The following is a 7,019-nucleotide window of genomic DNA, read 5'->3' as shown; positions in this document are numbered from 1 at the left end:
ACAGGAGTTCAAGATCGCAGTGAGCTATGATTGTCCCATTACCTTCCAGCCTGGGTGACAAAGTGAGACCCTATCTCTAATAATTAAATTAAATGTTAAAATCAAATTGTTTTCAGTGGCCTAGAGAACACATAGAGGATGCTTCTTTTCAAAAGGGCTCTGCCACATGAAGTCATCTTATGAATGTATTTTTAAGAATAAGGGTATATATACACACATACATATAAATATGGTCTCTCTATATTATGTACAAGATCTGTATATACAGAGATATGTAAGAATAAGGATATATATATATATATATACACACACACACACACACACACACACATATACATACAAATGTGTATACGTATGTGTGTGTGTATATATATATATATACACATACCCCTCAGGGTTGTCCTCTTAGTGACTCGTTTTTTTCCTTTTCTCTGACCTAAATTTACAGCTTCAGCAGCAAAGCTCAAAAGAGATCAACCTTAACATTTCTTAAAATGATATTGTGAACATTAGTGTGTAAGTCATTGGGGACACATATTTTCATTTTCACTGGTAAATATAGAAGAATAGAATTGCTGAATCATATGGCCAGCATATATTTAACTTTTTTTTTTTTTGAGATGGAGTTTCGCTCTTGTTGCCCAGGCTGGAGTACGATGGTGCAATCTTGGCTCACTGCAACCTTCGCCTCCGAGGTTCAAGTGATTCTCCTGCCTCAGCCTCTCAAGTAGCTGGGATTACAAGCATGTGCCACCACACACAACTAATTTTATATTTTTAGTAGAGATGGGGTTTTACTATGTTAGTCAGTCTGGTCTCAAACTCCCAACCTTAGGTGATCCACCACCTTGGCCTCCCAAAGTGCTGGGATCACAAGCATGAGCCACCACACCAGGCCATATATGTAACTTTTAAGAAACCACCACACTGTTTTGCAAAGTGGTTTTATTTTTGTAAATTCCTACTAGCAATGTCTGAGAGTTCTGGTTCCTCCACATTATTGCCAGCAATTCGTATTGGCAGTGTTTTGTTTAGCCATTATGGTGGGTGTAATGTGGTATCTCAGCTTTATTCTTCATAACCAAAAATCTGAAACAACCCAAATGTCTACCAACAGGTGCACAGTAGACAACTGGGTATATTCATACAAAGGATTATTCAGCAATAAAAAGAAACAAACCACTGATGCCCATAAAACATGCACAAATCCCAAAAACATCAGAGTGGAAGTAGCCAGACAAAAACAAATACTTATTGCATAATTTCCATTTATATAAAATTATAGAAAAGATAAAAATAATCTCTAGTGTTAGAAGGGAGATTAGTAGTTACCTGGGGTCAGTACTGGGAGTGAGATTTGACTGGAAAGAGAGAAAAAGGGAATATATTGGAGTAGTGGAAATGTTCTACATCTTGACAGTAGCTGTGGTTGCATAGCCACAGACATTTTTCAAAACTCATAGAACTTGAACTATACATTAAAAATATGTACACTTAGCCAGATGTGGCGGTGTGCATCTGTAGTGCCAGCTACAAGGCAGGCTGAGACAGGAGGATCACTTCAGCATAGGAGTTCAAGTCCAACCTAGGAAACAAGGTGAGACCCAATCTCTGAAGAAAAAAAGAAAAGTAAGTACACATATTTGTATGCTTTTTTTTTTTTTTGAGACAGAGTCTCGCCCTGTCACACAGGCTGGAGTGCAGTGGCAAGATCTCAGCTCATTGCAACCTCCACCTCCCGGGTTCAAGTGATTCTCCTGCCTCAGCCTCCTGAGTAGGTGGAATTACAAGTGCCTTCCACCACACCCAGCTAATTTTTTGAATTTATAGTAGAGACTGTGTTTCACCATGTTGGCCAGGCTTGTCTTTAACTCCTGGCCTCAAGTGATCCATCTGCCTCAACCTTGCAAAGTACTGGGATTACAGGCATGAGCCACCACACCTGTATATATGGAAATTATATCAATGAAAATGTTAAGTGTTTTGAAGAAATAATAAGAATTGATACCAGTGACTCAAGCTTGTAATCCCAGCACTTTGGGAAGCCAAGGCAGGCAGATTGCTTGCACCCAAGAGTTAGAGACCAGCCTGGGAAACATGGTGAAACTTATCTTTACAAAAAATTATTCGGGCATGATGGTGCATTCCTATACCCCAGCTACTCAGAAGGCTGAGGTGGGAGGATCACCTGAGCACAGGAGGTCAAAGCTGCAGAGAACCAGAGCGCCACTGCACTCCAGCCTGGATGACAACAGAGTGAGACCCTGTCTGAGGGGAAAAAAAAAGCAAAGCGAAGCAAATAAATAGACTAAAATTTGTTAAAGGAATATTTAACACATAAGGCGTCTGACCCCACAGAAAGCAACAGTTGAATCAGAGGTAGTGGCCTGGGCCCTGTAGAGAACAAATCTGTAATTTTTATGTGAGAAATAGCAAGTGCCCAAAGTGGCCTAATGACACATGTATGTGCTGAAGACATCAATGAAGTTTTTAGTTCAGTGAACTGAGGGACGCTAAGACTTCCCTTTAAGGGACACACAAGTTATTAAAATTTGTACTCTACACATGCAGAGGTAAAATGTTAGGCAGACCTCCTTGGATTTGGAAAGCAGCATAGAACACACTTGGAAATTCTACTCTAACAGTAGCCCTCTTGATGGATTCCAAGTTGTAGAGTATATACTTGTGATGCAATTGCAAGGTCCATTTTCAAAGAGATATATTTTCTTCTACATTTTTGGTTCTAAAGATAAGGTAAGACCTTCACAAGTTGTTCATCTATTTTGGTCTTTAAGATCCCATGATCAGTTAACCGCTTGCAAAGTTTTACATAGGTTTAACAATTGTGATTCCCTTGTGACTATGAACCTACTGCACTAACTGTACCTGTCCTCCCTCTTGTGAGTAAATTCTGCTGTGAGAACTGTTCTGTTCCAGAGCCTATCAATCATCCCCTTTGATATCAGAAATCTCATTTTAATGACGGTATGTATAACACACAACTATATCCACATTTTTATAGGAGGCTGCTTCTCCCTTTAACAAGTAATTTCTCGTGGTGAAAGAAGTGTTCTTTGGCCCCTGTTGGGGATCAAAATTGGAGGAATTAGTGAGTGGATTACTTATGACAAATCTGCATTAACAGTATTTCCTTAAATCCCTAGATTTATGCCAAGAAATTTTTGACATCTCTACTTTATCCTATTATTGGCCTTTGTCAAGTCCATCTTTCAGCTAATAAATTAAGCAGAAACAAAGATACACGTAGGTCAATAAAACCAAAGTCTTGTTTATTGTAAAAGCTAATAAATAAATTTTTGCCAAGAAGTAACAAGAATAAAAGTAAAAAATAAATATTATTAATTTAAAAAGCAATATAATTACATAATTACAAATATAGAAGAGATTCCAAATTTGGGTTTTTCTTTTTTTTTGAGACGAGGTCTCACTTTGTCACCCACTCAAAGTTCAGTGGTGTGTTCATGACTCACTGCACCCTCGAACTCCCAAGCTGAAGCAATCCTCCCGCCTCAGCCTCTCAAATAGCTGGGACTACAGGCAAGCACCACCACTCCCAGCTGATTTTTAAAATTTTTTGTAGATATGGGGTCTCACTTGTTATGTTGCCCAGGCTGTCTAGAACTCCTGGACTCAAGCGATTCTCCCACTATGGCCTCCCAAAGTGCTAGAATTACAGGGATGTGCCAGCATGCCCAGCTGAGATTTTAAAATTAATACGAATGTACCTATAATTTCATATCTATAAATATATAAAATTAGTAGGAAAAATATCTACAAAAAAACTCCTCAAGAATTTATAAAGCAGTGTGGAAAAACTGTGAATTATATGCTGTTGTTTGTGATAACTTGCTGTATTTTTATAGGGTTTGTCACCAATCCTCTAGAATGCATGTGGTGTCTCCAACCTGCTAGGCCCTTCTTACTTATCCTGCCTGAGTGACATGATTTTGCTGCCATATTGTATTACTGGGTGTTCTATGAAATGTGCAATCTACTTCTATTCAGATTATATTATGACAGCCCTGGGGTAAAACTGTGAATGCACAATATTGTCTGTCCCATGTTAATGCAGACATTTTCTTAATTCTTTTTCCTTAATGGGATAAAAAGAATTGATTTTCCAAATCAAAGGCCACATACCACATACCCAAGACCACTTAAATCTGCTTTAGAAAGTGTCATGTCTGCAAATGGGGACTTCCACTTGGATGAGCTAATCTGTAGTCATACTCTGGGATTGTCAGGGCACAGCAAGATCCATGCTGTTAAATAATGACATCACAGGGACGCTACTGCCACATTGTTCAGGTCTTTGAAAGCAGCACTAATCTTTTTTTTCCCATTTATTTATTTTATTGCATTTTAGGTTTTGGGGTACATGTGAAGAACATGCAAGATTGTTGCATAGGTACACACATGGCAGTGTGATTTGCTGCCTTCCTCCCCATCACCTATATCTGGCATCTGTCCCCTTGCTATCTCTCCCCAGCTCCCCACCCCCCGCCGTCCCTCCCCTATTTCTCCCCAACTGACCCCAGTGTGTAGTGCTCCCCTCCCTGTGTCCATGTGTTCTCACTGTTCAACACCTGCCTATGAGTGAGAACATGCGGTGTTTGATCTTCTGCTCTTCTGTCAGTTTGCTGAGAATGATGGTTTCCAGGTTCATCCATGTCCCTACAAAGGACACAAACTCATCGTTTTTGATGGCTGCATAATATTCCATGGTGTATATGTGCCACATTTTCCCTGTCCAGTCTATCATCGATGGGCATTTGGGTTCGTTCCAGGTCTTTGCAGCACTAATCTTTGTCACCCTCCTCCACTCTTTCCCTCAAAATGCAATATTGTTTTTAATTTATGATCTCACCTGTGGATGAGACTCAGAGGTTTTTCACCTGGACTCCACTACGGTGGCTTTTAAACAAAGACCAAAAATCTGACGTAGAGAGTACTCCAACTGCCAAGAATGTCAATCCAAATTATACATACAGAGACCAAGAAAATGATTATGCATGGGCCAGGGTCACTTTAACCACTGGACCTACAGTAAGCTTCAATTTATTACCAGACCCTAATATGCTGTCATGCTAACAGGAGGCATGATATGCTATGAAAGTCTGAGTATCAGTACCAACTCAGACTTTGTATATAACAGTCTTTAAAATTTCTGTATATTATCCTTTACCCAATGTATAGTAACCAAGTAAGTGGCCATCAGTCTTTGATGAAGGACTGGAGCATATCACAGTATATACTTGCCATAGTGCTGTGGGGTCCTTCCTCTTGGGGACCCACCTACATCTTTAGTGTTTTCTGATCTGAACATTAGCTCAAGTTCAAGGTCATGACATTCTGCTGAGGCAACTGCCCTTAGCCTCCTGTTCACCCATTCTCGCCTTCTTTGATTATGTATACTAACAAACCTCCTGGCTGCCTATCTAGTTTATCCTTAGGGAAGTTATGTTTTACCAACCATCTTCACAATTCCTATGTATCAAACCCTCTTGGCTGTCACATTGACCTTACTATTTATTATAATAAATGTGAATCTCTGACTTCTGCCAATTAAGACCCACCACCCAGCCCTTCTTCCTTCAATTGTGAGATCCTTACATGTGTGATGCTCCAAAAACCCTTCAAGAAAATACTTCTCACTCACCTAGCGGGATTCAGTGCCTTTGAGAATTACCACAGTATTTGAGACTGTGGCCTTTTCAGGCAGCTCCCAGCCATTGAGTGAACATTATGGGGAATATGATGGCCTGGCCTCATTTCTGTCCAGTGTGGAACTCCTCTGTGGTAAATATTTGTGCTTGCATTTTATTTTGAGCTGACGAGAAGTATCCCATTCCAGACAGACTCTGGCAAAGGTGGCAGCCCAGCTGCTACATATTTCACTGGTAGTTACCCAGGAAAATGTCCTAATGGAGGAAAACGCCCTGGTTGGTGTGATGACTCAGGCATCTAAAAGGTATGGAAGTATGGAAGGAAGGGGTTAGTAATACAGAGAAACACAATGAAATTGGTCAGTTATTGATAAGTTGCATTAATGCCACAATTTTAATTTATTTTTCTTTTCTAAATTTAAATGTCTTTACTGGGGGTCATACTAGCTCTCTGGGTTTTAATAATGTGTGTGACAAGCCTGATTTGTCTAGTGGCTCAGGTTGCACAAAGAATGTTTCAAAAACTCCAACTGTTCCTGATTGGAGGTGATGGGCCGTCGTTTCTTCCAAACAACAATCCTCTGAATCATGGGCTCTTACCATTTTCTTTCATTTGGGCTGGCAAACTGTTAAATTCTAGACTGAGTTAATTTCTTTCTAAAACTTTGCTAAACACAGCCAGTATAAATCAATACATGCTATAACCTTCTAACACTAGTTATTACTCATAACAGCATGTCCTGTGTGCTTACTATGTGCTCAGCAGTCTAAGTGTTCACTCCTTTCATTCTGACAACAACCTGAACAGGTAGATGCCGTTATTATTCAGTTTTCACAAGAGGAAACACAGACATAATTTTCCCAGTTTTTTTTGAAGGTAGTAAAAGGCAGTTCCAAGATTCAAACCCAGGTATACTTGTCCCAGAATATGTGGTCTTAACTATTACACTAGAATCCTTCTGTTACAGATTATTACAGTAGTCTATAAATGAGGAATAATAGCATTGGAAGTGGGAGTAAATAAGTTGTAGGTGACAGACATTTCAAAGAAGAAAGGCTGTGGCTTGGAGAGATTGTTCCCAATGTCACAGGTAAGATAAGGAGGTACAGGATAAAGAAAATAGGGTTGACTGAAATTTCTGGTCTGGAAAAATAACTGAATATTGGTTCCAATCACAGAAATAGATGAGAAGGCAAGGAGATCTTATTTGTAGACTTTGGCATGGAACTAACATCAGGATTTAATTCAGAATAATAGTGACCTTAAGTCTAAATAACATAATGACCTTATATGCTATTTGCGCAGTTCTAATACATGCATATGTCTTATAA

Source organism: Cebus imitator, unplaced genomic scaffold (assembly GCF_001604975.1).
Source record: "Cebus imitator isolate Cc_AM_T3 unplaced genomic scaffold, Cebus_imitator-1.0 Scaffold497, whole genome shotgun sequence".
Taxonomy (NCBI): Eukaryota; Metazoa; Chordata; class Mammalia; order Primates; family Cebidae; genus Cebus; species Cebus imitator.
This window is presented reverse-complemented; position numbering follows the sequence as displayed.